Raw genomic sequence first — 13,507 nt, 5'->3', positions numbered from 1 at the left:
TGTAGCTGTTGAAGCTCTTGCACCAGAGGCACGTTCTGCCTTCTGTACTCATGATTTGTGTTGGTGGCACAGCTGTTGGCAGACTGGAAGGATGGCACACCCAGGGTTTGCACACAGATGATCCAGACAATATGTAAGGAAGAAAGACAGACAGAATATATTGTACCAAGAAGAAATAACACAGATATTCAGTAGCTGTGAGTTTGCCATACCCTTTCTTCGAGTTGAAGGGAGAACATCTATAATTTCATATGTTTGTACAGCTCCTAGAAAAATTTGATGCTGTGCCATTTGGCCTCTAGATGGTACCAGAATATAGAGGTTTAATAATACATATTTTTTTGTCTCTAGAGTCAAAGATTTATTTTTAAAATCTCTTCAAGTCCAAAATTCTACAGGTCTGTGACTTTTTTTTTCAGTGATTGCTATCTCTCATTAATTCCTATTTTTCTGTCAGTGTATTTCTTGCTTCAATTAAGTTTATTGGCTTGCTTTTACATGTGAACATGTTTTGGTTGCATAAAGCCAGCTCCTGATAGCCATAATTATATGTAAAAGAACTCAGTTATTACAGTCATAATTAACTGAATGTTAGCAGTTTAAATATTCTTAAACTAAGCTACATTCTTCATTTTATGGACTTTCTCACTGTGAGATACTCCCCAAACACATGGAAAACTAAATAAAGCTCTGAATTATATGTAATGGGATTCTGGGATAAATGTTTTCATGGTATCCTTATTCTTGCTACATTTAACTCTTAAAAGATCCTCAGATTTTTTATATTATCATCTCCATCACAGAGAGGCCATCTTAAAATCCTCAGTATCTAGTCCAGCTCATACCACTTCTGGTTTAGTTTCCTTTGGTTTTTCCTGGTTTAGGATGAAGCCTTTGTTTCCACCCGTAGCTTTTGGCAGCACTTTTGGACCAGGCACGTTGCACTTTTCATATGTTGATAGAAACTGCCTTAAAGTGCATCTCTGAGGGCAGAATTTGCTTTCAGAGTTCACCAGCCCACTTCAGTGTTTAAAGAATGAGAGTGAGACTAAAGAAAAGAGAAGCAGTCAGTTTGATGTGTTAACTTTGTTTCAATCAGATAATCATCAAATAAATATGTGTTGTTTCAACTGCAATAGTGACTGAGTGTCATACAGGATTATTCTGTTTTAACAGGAAATCATACAAGTTAGGTGTTTTAATACATTTCATTTCCTCAAGTGGGTAGTTTGATAATATTTTTCCTCAGGGACAAAAAGAAACCTGATCATCCTGGTAACTCTGAGCTGACATAATAAGTTATCTACTTTCTCTGAGCAAAGTAGGAAAATCAGTGGAACCAAAAGGAAGTTAAAAGCAAAAATATTAAATGCCCTCAGATTTAAAGGCTGTATATTTGAACAGAAAAATAAAATTGAGTTTTGGTGGTAAAATGTTTTCCTCTGTTGTTCAGCTGTGAAGCAGGAGGAATGTCACTGGTTTTAATGCAATCATTCCATGTTTGTACCCTTGTAAATATGAATAGCACCAAGGCTTTTTGTCAGGCTCTAATGACAGGTATGGATGTCCATCTCCCTCAATATTTTCCTGCCCTGAACAGGGCAGCCTGATAAAACTCTCTTGCATGGCTCATGCAAGTCTCCACTAGAGCACAAAAAAGTCAACACCTTTTCTTTTCCCACTCTTTGAGATGGGAAATTCATTCCACTGTCAGTCAGAACTGTTTTGAAATTCCCTGTTTCAACATACCTCTGGTCATCCTTTAGAAAATCTGAATTGAAAAGTTGAGACATTTTCTTTAATTTGAAAAGCAGTTTTCTTTTAACAAAAAAAAAGTTCTAGGATGATATATTTATTAGAAGCAAATTTTTGTTTGCACAAATATACTTAGATTTTCATATCAACGGCTTGTTTCGAAGTCCAGTGGTGCTTTAAAAGAACAATAATTTGAGATAAAAAAGTTCTATGTATGTTACCCTGGAAAAAAAATAAAAAATCAAAATGTGCTCAATATTCCAGTGAACCAAAATTCCCATTTCTTTCCCCAGCTGTCAGATCAGTCCAGCTCACAGCTCAGCTGATTCTTAATTGTGGGATGGTAAAGAGGCTGCTGGTTGAAATCTAAAGGTGACAGATATCCTAGTTATCCTAGAGATACACTCTTGATGTCGTGAAACTAAATCCTGATGGGAAGGAAGCCAAGAGAGCCTTTCTATGGGATGTGACAGCCCAGTTAGAGCTGTGACCATGGCAGGAGTTGAGCAAGGCAGGATGTGGGGGGAGCTGGCCCTGTGCACACAAAGTGTCCCAGGCACATCCAGGGACACTTGGGGACGTGTCTGGCATTGCCACTGCAGGAGCAGTGACCCGCAAGGTGTGCTGTGACCCAGCCCCTGGCACTGGGGCTGTGCCAGCACTCTGTGCAACTCTCACACCAGCTTGCCTGAAGAAAATGTGGCTATCCTGCCATGGAGACCCTCAGGAAAACTGCAAGCATTCAACAGTCTGTGAGGAAAGTTTACAAAAGTCTGAACCTGCAATCTCATTGAGCAAAGCTCATTTGTTAATTGTTGATTTTACTGCATATTTACTGTCTCTCTCTCTCTGAGGCTCCAAGAACATAAAATCAAATTAGTGAAGGAATTCAGATGCCTCAAATTGCCAATACATAGATAGGTGTAACATTTTTACATCTAAATGTTTGAAAAATTATAGTCATAGCACATTGCTGTTATTACATCTTGCAACAAGTAGAACAATTTAAGGTATTATTAGCTTTGTTCCACTGCGGAAGCAGTTTCACATTGATATTTTTATTAAATTTACCACCAGGACCAAAAAGTGATTTTACTAATAACCTTTTTTTACCTGTTCCTTTTACCTGTATGTATTTCCCTGTGCAATTAAGCAGCTACCTTCTCACCTTTTCAGATGAAGCACAAAGAGCAAACTTGCTTAGGATTGCAACACCTAAAACTGAGAAGACATTGAAGAAAAGCTTTTAAAGCAACAAAGGAACAGCAGAATGCTTCTTTCAGGTAGGCACAAGGAAGCATATCTGACAAATGTGGGGAGTGTACAGTATGTGCTTTATCAGTGTCACCCTTTAGCACATGCTGGTGGCTGCAGAAAGAATCTGTAAGAAGTACTTTGCCATGAAAAGGCAGCAATACACAAGCAAAAGCAGATGTAGACATCACTTTGTTGTTATTGTAGTATCTTTTTTTTTTTTTTTTTTTTTTTTTGTAATTTAAAGTGCTGTCTTTGGTTTCACATGTAAGATATTGATTGCACAAGAATACTGCACTGCTTTTGTCACTTAATAGTCATCCAAACACAGACACTGCAGGTTCATTTCAGCGTTACATTTATGGGCTGAGTAAACTATACAATCCCTGCAACTACTAAAAAGCCCAGGGCGTTTCCTCCCTCCCTTCTCTGATGGGTAGTGTATTATGGATTTCTGAGAAAAAAACAAACAACCCAGGCAGGAGTATAATTGGGCCAAGGAAATACTCTGAGGGTGCAGAAGAGCGATCACTCAGCAGAGAGGTGCGATGGCTCTGATGATTGATTCCATGTCTAAAATCAGGAGCAGGAGACACCAGAAAAGAAAAACCTTTGGGTACTGTCACAGCATAAAGAAAAGAGATATGTTTTGGATTGATTGTGAATGGTTATCAAAGGTAAGAGGGAGCTGTGGCTTGGAAAGTGACAGAGCAGGGAGAGCGATGGAGAACCTGTATAGGTATAATGGGTTTAGTTAGAGGAAAGATGGAAAAATTATTTTAATTATTTCCCTTTTTTATGATTGACTGTATATAGGAAGTTCTTTATATATTGACTGTATATATATGCCACATTTAACATTCAGAGGAATATAGTCAATATTCACCTACAACAAATTTTAAAAAAACAGATTCGGCTGTACATATGATTATATTATTTCATTCAGAACATCATTTAAGTCTCTGTAAAATCAGAGTTTCCTAATTAGAAAACTAAGCTGTGAAATTAAACATGGGGAAAAAGGGCTGAAATTGCACATTTATATTTATAGACAACTCTATTGTTAAAAGGTAGATGGCTTTGGTTTTTTATTAGGTTACATAAGACGTTGTCAATTTATCTGAAGGTTCACTGGTCTCTTCAGGGGAAAAAAGGTCTGAAAAATAAATAACAGAAAGTTGAATCACATCTCACTATTTATTTTTCATCTATATAAATTCATTTGATTTTTTCACTCTTTTGAAACCATGCTGTATTCTTTTCTTCTCTGATCAAACAGCTTCCAAACATAATGAATAATACCTCTCAGCTGCAAGCAACACTTCAACAGCAGATCAATATGGACACACAATAGAAGATAAAAGATTTACTTTAGAAGTTTCTAAAGGATTAGTCATAAAATACATATATTAAACTCCATGAAAAATACTATGGTGCTGTCAATATATCTGGCATTATTTTCACAGCTGTTTTTTGCCTTTAGACTGGTAGTAAAGACTTTCATTTATCAATTTGCATTTAATATGGCAGTTCTGATCGCTTGGGTCCCAGTCATAACAAGGCAATTGACACAAACTCTCTGCTAAGGGCCAATACTGCCTTTCCACTCAGAATCCCTGTGAAGAGTGCCTGAAGTGCAGCCAGTCCCCAGGAGTCATTTCTTTCTGAGAAATCTGTGTGTTTTAACTTAATACTGGAAATAAACCTCTCCTAACTCCTCATTTATACCAATGCAGTTGTTCACATTAACTTCTTTTTTTTTTTTTTTTTTTGTATGCTACCTTTTAGGAACCTCAAGTTAAATGGTGAAACACAAAAACATCACTTTTTTTCCACTCTGTTGGACAGTAAATCATGAAAAAATCATAGAGTACCTTTGTACCATTGTTGTTTTCAGTGCTGACAAACATAACTTAGTCGAAATGTCTTATAGACCTCAGCTGCTTTAAAAATGCACATTCACTCTTGAAATAAATCTAAGGAAATTAAACTACAAAACTGATATTGAAAGGTCTGCCAGCATGTTATAAATGACTGTGTGTATTAGGGCTATTTAAAATAATACTGGCAGATCCAATGATAGGACTCCTGGATGGGAAGACATCCAGATTCCACTTTAAGAGAATTAGTGTTTCCATCAAGTTCTGCTTCTGTTCACCTTTTGAAAGTTCATGTTTAACAGCTTTATTTATGCAATATATGGTAGGTATTATTTGCTCTTGGATAAATAAAACCCTTGTCTCATTAAGAACTCCTCAGGTTACTTACATGAAGTGAGTGAGAATTGTGCATATAAGAAAAATTTGAGGAGCAGAGGCTCTTAAGTTAAAATCCTGAAAAATATCTTAGCCAATCCTTCCTGGTACTGATCACAGAACAGGATTATAGCATCTTTACTTCCCAAATGAAAATCTACTTCAGAGACCTAGTCAGGATGAACAGTTCACTTGTCACAGTAACCTGTACAACCAGAAAAAAAAGGCATGAAAAATGAGTGTCGGGAAAGATGTGGCAATTAATACAAAGGCACTTTTATTAGGCAACAAAGACAACAATATTTGTGTCAAAAACAATAGGAAAATAATTACATTCTCATTAATAAAAACTCAAAAATTACTAAAAAGCATAAACAATTTTACTCTTCTGTTCTATTACTCTCTGTGTGGTTAGAATGACAGGAGAGGAAAGGGGAGGAAGAAGGTTACTAATATATTTTTTGTATTCCATAATGGCAAACCCCTGAGTTTTGATTTTGAAGACCTCATTGAAAAGTGGAGTCTCCCTGACCCCTTCACTTCAGGTGAGAATAACTCTCCTTGGACTCTGATGTAGAATGGCAACCAACTATGTACATGGGAAGTAGTGAGAACAAGTCCTACAATATCAGTTTTTAATTGGTTTTTGTAAGAGACCATGGAAGTGGAGAGCATATTTCTTTCACAGAACCCCTATTATTACTAAAAATTGATCTAAGACATTGTGGATATTAGTACAGCCTTTACTAAGCACCAGTATCAAGACTGTGTTCAAGGTAGTAGCAGGCAAATCTCTGTGGGTCTAAGAATTATGGATGCTGAAATACATGTATTGGGCACAATTTTTTATTGGCACAAAGGAAATCCAATTTCCAGGTTCATTACCCAAAACAACACAGAAATTTGAAACAAGAAAACATTTTAGTGCTTGAACTATAGATCAAACTATAATTCATAGTCCACATTCCCTCATGGATTGCGAGGATAAGAAGGGGAAGGAAAAAAGCAATTTTTCTGCCCACTTGATCGATGTTCTATTTGACCTCTGAAATGCCCTCTTGCCATAACCTTTTAAATACCATCTGCTCTTTTTGTGAAGAGTGTGATGGGAAGGAGTCACTTCCAGACAGCAATTGATTATAAAAGCATTAATCAAGCACATGGATTATCTGTAGCATGACATTGTGTGCTGTAGTTAAGCAATTTCACCTTAAATGTGATTGGAAAGGTTAATCCTGTTTCTCAAGACTAATTTAGACTTTGTATCAAACAATTCAGGATGTGGTGAAAACAGCTGCAGCAAACAGGAGCTGAGGAATTGTCTGCTTCCATTAGGAAGTCTTGTAAATTTTGGCTCTGAGAACAGAGAAACAGTGGGTCTATAAGCATGTCCCTCAATTTTTCCAAATTGAGTGAATGGTGACAGCTTTCCCTCTCAAGTCACTGGAACTGTTCTTCCTCTGTCTGCAAGTTAAGAGAAATTTCTTTTTTTCCTCTTTGGTATTCTCAGACAATATTATCCATTGAGTCAATCTCTACCACTGAAGGATTGCAAAGTCCTCTTCTGTCTCACGATGTTTAACTCAGATTTCTCCCTGGACCTGGGTGGGCACTTGGGAAGGCAGTGTCCAGGGGTGGTGGCATGCAACAACTGGAATCCAAGCCCAGATCCCAGGGCAGCCCTGCTCTGATTGCTCTTTCTCATTAACACTCCCCTCCACGTTTTAGGGTAATGTGAGAGGATTTTGCTCGTGTTGGTGTGGCACTTGCTGATAGAGAATGCTGCAATAAATACCTGTCAAGTGTATTGTAAGGTTGAGGTAATTTATTTTTATCTGGGGCTCCAAACAGGCTGATTATGCTATGAAAAATTAGGATATTCTGTTCCTTTCTCCATATCTGTTGTCACCATCTTCAGATAGTGCAATTTGCAATTAATAAAGGGATCTGTCATTGTTATTACAGTTAAAGCAATCACTGGGGAGCTTGGCAATGGTCACTTCAGACAGCTTGGGGAGAGGGGGTTGAATGTCTCTGACAAAAGGCTTCAGACATGTCACACAGATTCAGGAGAGCTAGATATAGAAAAAAACATGGAAGCTCACACTTCCATTAAATTCTGAATTAATATTATGTCTGGTTTTTTTCCTTTCTGGAGTGCTTTGCCATTTTATCATATCCATCTATGGAAATCTGCCTAGGTTCCCCCAAAATTTGCAGCCAGCAGTGGCTTTCAGCCTCCTCTGACCAATGGACAATATTGAAAAATAAATGTTCTGAGGGGAGTACCTTGTTTTACTCTTCACATCTGCCTCCTGTTTAATTGTTTAATTTCCTGTTTCTGCAGACAACATCAGGGCACCATGCAGCCTGTAAATTACGAGCATGTATCACAGATGAAAGTCCTCACCTCAGAGACATAAATACCACAGATCAGAAGCAATAAAATCCAAAGAATAAATGCCAACACAGCACCAAGAGTGTCAATAACCTTTCTAAACGGAAGCCCTGTATCCCCATTACATTATCCTGTATATAAACAAAAGCAATATAAAACTTCTTGTTGAGCAAGACTAAATGTTATAATGCTGCTCCCAAAGAGAAATGTGGAGCATGGTGCCATTTACTGTTTCTGTTGATTGATTTTTTTCTCAATTGAAAGCACTCTGCTACAATAAAAACTAGAAGCTTTGTGCTTGTACACATAAAGCAGACCGGTTACTAGCACTTAAGGTTTCTCAGATGTGACAAGAAATCATGGTCCCAAAACACCCATTGCTGGAATTTCTCTATTTCTGGTCCCTTTTACAACTTAAAAATAATCTATGTGCATGCTCAACCTGCACAAATGAAGCACAATTTGAAGACATCATCAGTGTCACTGCAATCCTCCTCTGACACACAAACCTCCTGGAAGAGGTAGTGGTAGGACTGACAGATATTTTAGCAGCTGGGCATGTCCTTGAAGTTGCCCTGTAAGACAGACTCATGTCCTTGTGCTGGCTCCACCATGGAGGCAGTGCCTGCTCTTCTTCTGCAGAGCTTCCTTTACAGCCACACGTTGTGTTGGATGTAAGGGAATGTGAGAGAGGACAAGGGCTGCTGGGCACTCAGGCTGGAAACAGAAAGATTGCCTCTACTCATTTGTTCCTTCCTGTCTTACAAATTTCATGCTCTACTTTATAATAATAATTAAAAAATAAAGATCCAAAATCAGGGAATATCTCTGAAGATTTGAATGAAGCAGGCAGTTTACTCACTTTGTCGTTGTACAAATCTCAGGGTACAAGAGCAGGACAGCTGGGTTCTCCCACTGAAATGGAAGATCCTGAAGTAATAAAGCCTAGAAGGTGACAAGTGAAGTTCAATGCCTTTGTGCCCTGACCAGGCCTGTCTGCTGACTGAAATATGCCCTGAATTCATCTGACTGACCTTTAGGCTTTAAATCAAGGACTCCAGACAGGAGTGTCATCACAAGAGTGTAAAGATGTCTAACCTTGTATGCTCTATGAAGTGTAGTACACTTTTCCAGCACCCATTCATTCCACTAGAAAAATCCATCTCAATACACCTCCCAATGTTTTTTAATCCTTGAACTGTCTTGTATCAAGTACAGTTTGTCAGCTTGACCTTTCTAATTGCTTGTGAAGCAGCCTAATGATGATGATTCATGACCATGGGTGGAATAATTTCTTTAAAGATATCAAAATGGAAGCATTAACTGCAGATCCAGATACTGTCTTCCCCATAATTCCATGTCTTTAAATGTAATTAACCAAGACTTTTAATAGAAATCATACGTTTATTATCACAATCGTTATCTTTTAATTTAAATATTTAAAAGAATGGATTCAACTGATATATAAAATATCATATGAACCCCTGCCTGTGATCACTGTCTGCTCACAGGTACTGGCAGAGGACAGCAGACAGTCCATGAGTACATCTGTCAGCAAGTGCTAACAGGGATCTGGCAACTACAAGGGAAAATGTGTATGTGGGGGATTTTCTTCCATTTATTCCTTTTTTTAAACCACTTTCTTATGTCTTTCAGAACTGACACAAGGAATTCCAGAAAACAATGCTTTATAATATTTTTCCCCTCTTTGAATACACTGTTCCCACAGAAAAAAAATTATTCAATTCCTCAGCACAAGCTAACTATATTAGAAAGATTTGTAATTAGATCTCAGACAAGAGCAGGGAAAGAGAGCCAGCAGATCTGCAGCAATACCTGTACAAAGGAGCATAATCAGAAACTTAAACTAAGGAGCAATGAACAGCTGGATGAGATAACTACAGACTCATTCAAACAGTTTTCTACTGCTCATTTAACATCTATTACTGAAAATTGAAATGTGCAGGTCTCCGTTGCTGAAATTATCATTCTTCACTATTTAGGTTGATGACATGAGGAGCTTAAAAATGTTCTCTCACTGACTCAGTCTACTCTGTGCATGAGGGGACACAGCTAAATATCAGAGAATAACTAACAAAGAGCTCTAAGCAAATGATTGTCTCATATTTCTAGGCATGGGTTATTTTGATCCTTTAAAGTTTGACTCTTAGTCTATGGTAAGGTAAAACGAGAGACTGGGGGAATTATGCCAGGTTGTGATGAGATGGGGGGGGGGGGGGGAAAAAAGTGCCAACAAATGTTGCCATCCCTTGTAAACATAACTTTAGATCTTATGCCAAAAATAATGTATTTAAATAAGGGCCTGTCAAGACACCAATGTTTATTCAGCCATTTGAAATTTATGGCTCTCAGAGGCTTGCCATAAAATATAAAGCTGGTAATATGAAAAAATGCATAAAATGGAGGCAAATGATCCTGCAATAATGTTTTAGATTAACACGAGAGAGAATTTACTACGAGAGAAAAGTATTAAACGAAGACAAATAAACTCACTTCTTCCTTCACTGTAGTGTAAGTGTTAATTTCAGGGTTTCTGCCACTTTAATGGACAGGAATCTGTGGAGAATCTTGTGTCTGTGCCAAGTCTGTCATGTGGCCAAACCGACACTCAGTGAATAACAGGGATGACTCTTTGGACTGAATTAATTTGGGTCAATATTTAAAAATATTTTATAACCTTGTTGTAAATCTTTTGACTGCTGATACATGCAATAATTCTCTTTCCTTGTACCATGAGAACTTCTCTAATCTCCACACTTGGTTGGGACATTTTTGCTTCATTTTGTGGCTACCTTTGGTAAGATCTTGACTGAAATATTGCCTGAAAAAACATATTAGTAATTTAGCCTAAAAACAAACTATTGCCTTTTTGTTCATATAGCATGTAGGCTTTTTGTTTTCCATTTAAAATGTACAAATACAAGTTAATACAATGGTAAATTGAGATGCTACTTAGCCTCACCTCTGCTGTCCAACACAATCTCATCCAAGACTCCTCCCCTAGATGTGAAGAAACATATATATATATACAGTTATCAAATGTGTACCTGTAATTTCTAGGGTTAATTTACATTCTAACATAGCAATTTCAGCTGACATGACGTGGCAGGATTGGGATGCCATTGAGCTACACTGCTCAGTGAAGCATGTGTCAGCTGGAACAGCCACTATTTAGGAGGTGAATGACAGCAAGCTTGGGAGGGGAGGGGGCATTTCACAGGCAATCACAACAGGCCAAATCTCTCCTCCAGCTTTTCAGCAGGGTTGCTATCATACTGGTACTAATATTTCAGTAGAGAAGGCTTTTTTTTATAATTTGCATCTCTACTAATACAGAGGGAGTTGGAGCTTTTCTTTTCTTTTTCTCTTTTTTTTCTTTTCTTCCTAATCAAAGGAGCTTTGAGATTGATACAGTGTGGGAGAAATGAAATGGAGAGCATGCCAGATAAAAATGCCCGAGGCCAAATCAAACAAATGTCTGCACTTGGCGCATAGATATTACAGCAATAGAAATATTATAGATTTTTTTTCCAGCTCCAGGGACAGCTTATACATTTGCATTAAGTCTTTGGATATGATACATAACGGCATGAAGAGCTTTTCTGCTTGCAGGAGAGGGTCCTGCTGGTTTTCTTCAAGTTCCTGTGATATTTGCAGTCTCTCCCATGCTGAAGTCCCCAAGCTGGGACCAAGGGGAACAGATTTTTTCCCTAAAAAAAAAGGGATGTTGGAGCACCCCAGCTGAGGACACAGCCCCTGCTTACTTCTAGATGTGAGCTCACTCACAGGGGTGAGATAAACCATCAAACTAAGCAGGACTTGCTCTCCTTTCTCCCCACCTCCTAACCCCAACCTCTGAAGCTCTGCACAGCAGATGGGCAGCATAATTCTCATCACATGTAAAGGGAAAGGACTGGGTTTTTGGGGAATTTTATTGTGCTGGGGCAGGCTAGCTGTGCTGCAGGAGAATTAAAAATGCAACATGCAGGTTGTGAGTCCCCAGACAGCTTTAGACTGCAAGGTATGTCTTTAATGGTGCACACTTAGAGGAAAGCACCTGCCCAAATATATTTTGTGGATCTAAAGCAGATTAGCATTTAAGTAAGATCTTCCTACTGGCATTTTTAAAAACATCTAGACTTAAAAAGTTTATGCATACTGAGAGACTCTACCCCTTGAGGACAGAGTAGACCTGAGGGTTTGGAAGTTTTAAGCTTAAAATTTCCCATTCTTGTCTATAGGCACTTATCAGGCTTAATTGCAATTCTGAGCACATTTTTCTTTCACTTACAAATCTATTCCAGTAAATTGCATTCATAGCACCTTATTAAGATTGGTTTAAAAAACCCCACACACCACACTGAAAATGAATTTCAAACAAGCCTCCACCCCAAGTGTTTTGCTGAAAAAAAGCCCCCCCCCCGCCTTTTTTCAGAAAAAAAAGGAGGGGGGGGGGAATAGCCAGAATAAAAATCAGTTGTTGTTGCAGAAAATTATATACTCTTGTGGCTTAGTGAAATAAAAAGCAATATATCTGAATATCTGAAAAAGACAACTGAGCTTTTCCTAAGCTGCCTAATAGTCAGACTTTCCTTGTTAACAGTACCTTCTTTTTACAGGGACTAAAATGTTATTTAAACAATTATATGCTATTAAGTAAAAGATGAATTACAGAGAAAATTGCACCATTAGTAAAATTTAAGTTCTTAACTTCATGTAATAAAAGATGGTAACCTTTTTGTAATGGCATTTCAATTTACCATTTATTATAAAAGTCTAATTTAGAAGGTAAAATGAATTCTGGTTCCAGACTTATTACGCTGGCTGTTACATTTCTATGAAAGATGCAATTCATAACACAGCTCCAGAAAAAAATAATGAAGAATATTTTAAAATAATGTAAGATCTTGGCTTGAGCACTGAAGTATATTAGAGATTATATCCTTGTTTAAAAAGGCAATGAAATATATTTATGCATTAAAAAAAAACCAAAAATGCAGACCTATTCAGATATTTAACATATATCATCTATCAGTCTTGTTTTACTAGAATCCTGGAATGGTTTGTCTCCCCAGGACTTGTTCTAATGGGTTCATGTTTTATGCTGGGGACCCCAGAGGTGGATGCAGCATTCCAGGTGGGATCTCACAAGAGCAGAGTAGAAGGCTGGGATCTCCTTCCTTCACCTACTGCCCACAGAGCTTTGATAAAGATGTTAAACAGCTGAAAGTCCAATACTGACCCCTGAGAAATGCCACTCCTCATTAGCCCCTTATAAGCCTTTCAAACCATCCTAATGTTTCAGTTAATTGTTATAGTAACTGCTCACAATTTGGTTCCCTCATTTCTTCTGATAAATGCTGTTCCTAGTTAATTAAGTATTATAAGTAATCTATTTTTTATCTTAAAGCAGAGAAAATAAACTTTAGATTAAATTTGGCAAAAACTTAGCAAGTAATTTCTTTTATTTTAAAATTATTGTTATTACTAACAGCTTGAAAATTACCTTTAGCAAGGAGCACACCAGACCTGTCTTGCACATTGTTCTCCATCCCTGGCTCATTTTTCTTGCTTCCTGATGTCATTAAGACAGTACAAAGAGGGGAAAAAACCCTTTAAACTGACCTAAAATAACTACTTTTTTAGAGTCCTATCAGAACATGTTATTTCTGAATCCAGTGTGTTACTGGATTTCAGTGGATTTTCAGAAATGGGGATGTATTTTTTGAATTGACTCACATTTGTCTTTATTTTCACCGTTGCTATCATGTCTTGATGGTGCCTTTCTTGCATGATTTATAATTGTCATGTAAATAGCACTGCG

The 13,507-nt window shown here is 37.6% G+C and overlaps 2 long non-coding RNA genes across 3 annotated transcripts in view; one reads left to right on the top strand and one right to left on the bottom strand.

Moving 5' to 3' along the window:
- The window catches only part of LOC144248438 (uncharacterized), a 74,248-nt gene that overhangs the window by 26,325 nt on the left and 34,416 nt on the right, over positions 1-13,507 (top strand). For both annotated transcript variants that reach the window (XR_013341737.1, XR_013341738.1), the window contains exon 2: positions 2,932-3,038. This is a non-coding gene — a long non-coding RNA (uncharacterized LOC144248438). The remainder of the gene's footprint in view (positions 1-2,931; positions 3,039-13,507) is intronic.
- Positions 4,085-7,634, bottom strand: LOC144248433 (uncharacterized). The gene is made up of 3 exons (XR_013341734.1): positions 7,554-7,634; positions 5,278-5,469; positions 4,085-4,165 (listed from the first exon to the last, which is right to left on the bottom strand). It is a non-coding gene; the product is annotated as an uncharacterized LOC144248433 (long non-coding RNA).

The sequence above is a fragment of the Lonchura striata genome, chromosome 2 (assembly GCF_046129695.1).
Source record: "Lonchura striata isolate bLonStr1 chromosome 2, bLonStr1.mat, whole genome shotgun sequence".
Classification (NCBI taxonomy): Eukaryota; Metazoa; Chordata; class Aves; order Passeriformes; family Estrildidae; genus Lonchura; species Lonchura striata.
Note: the sequence above shows the minus strand (reverse complement) of the source record. Positions and strands in the feature narration are given on the sequence as shown.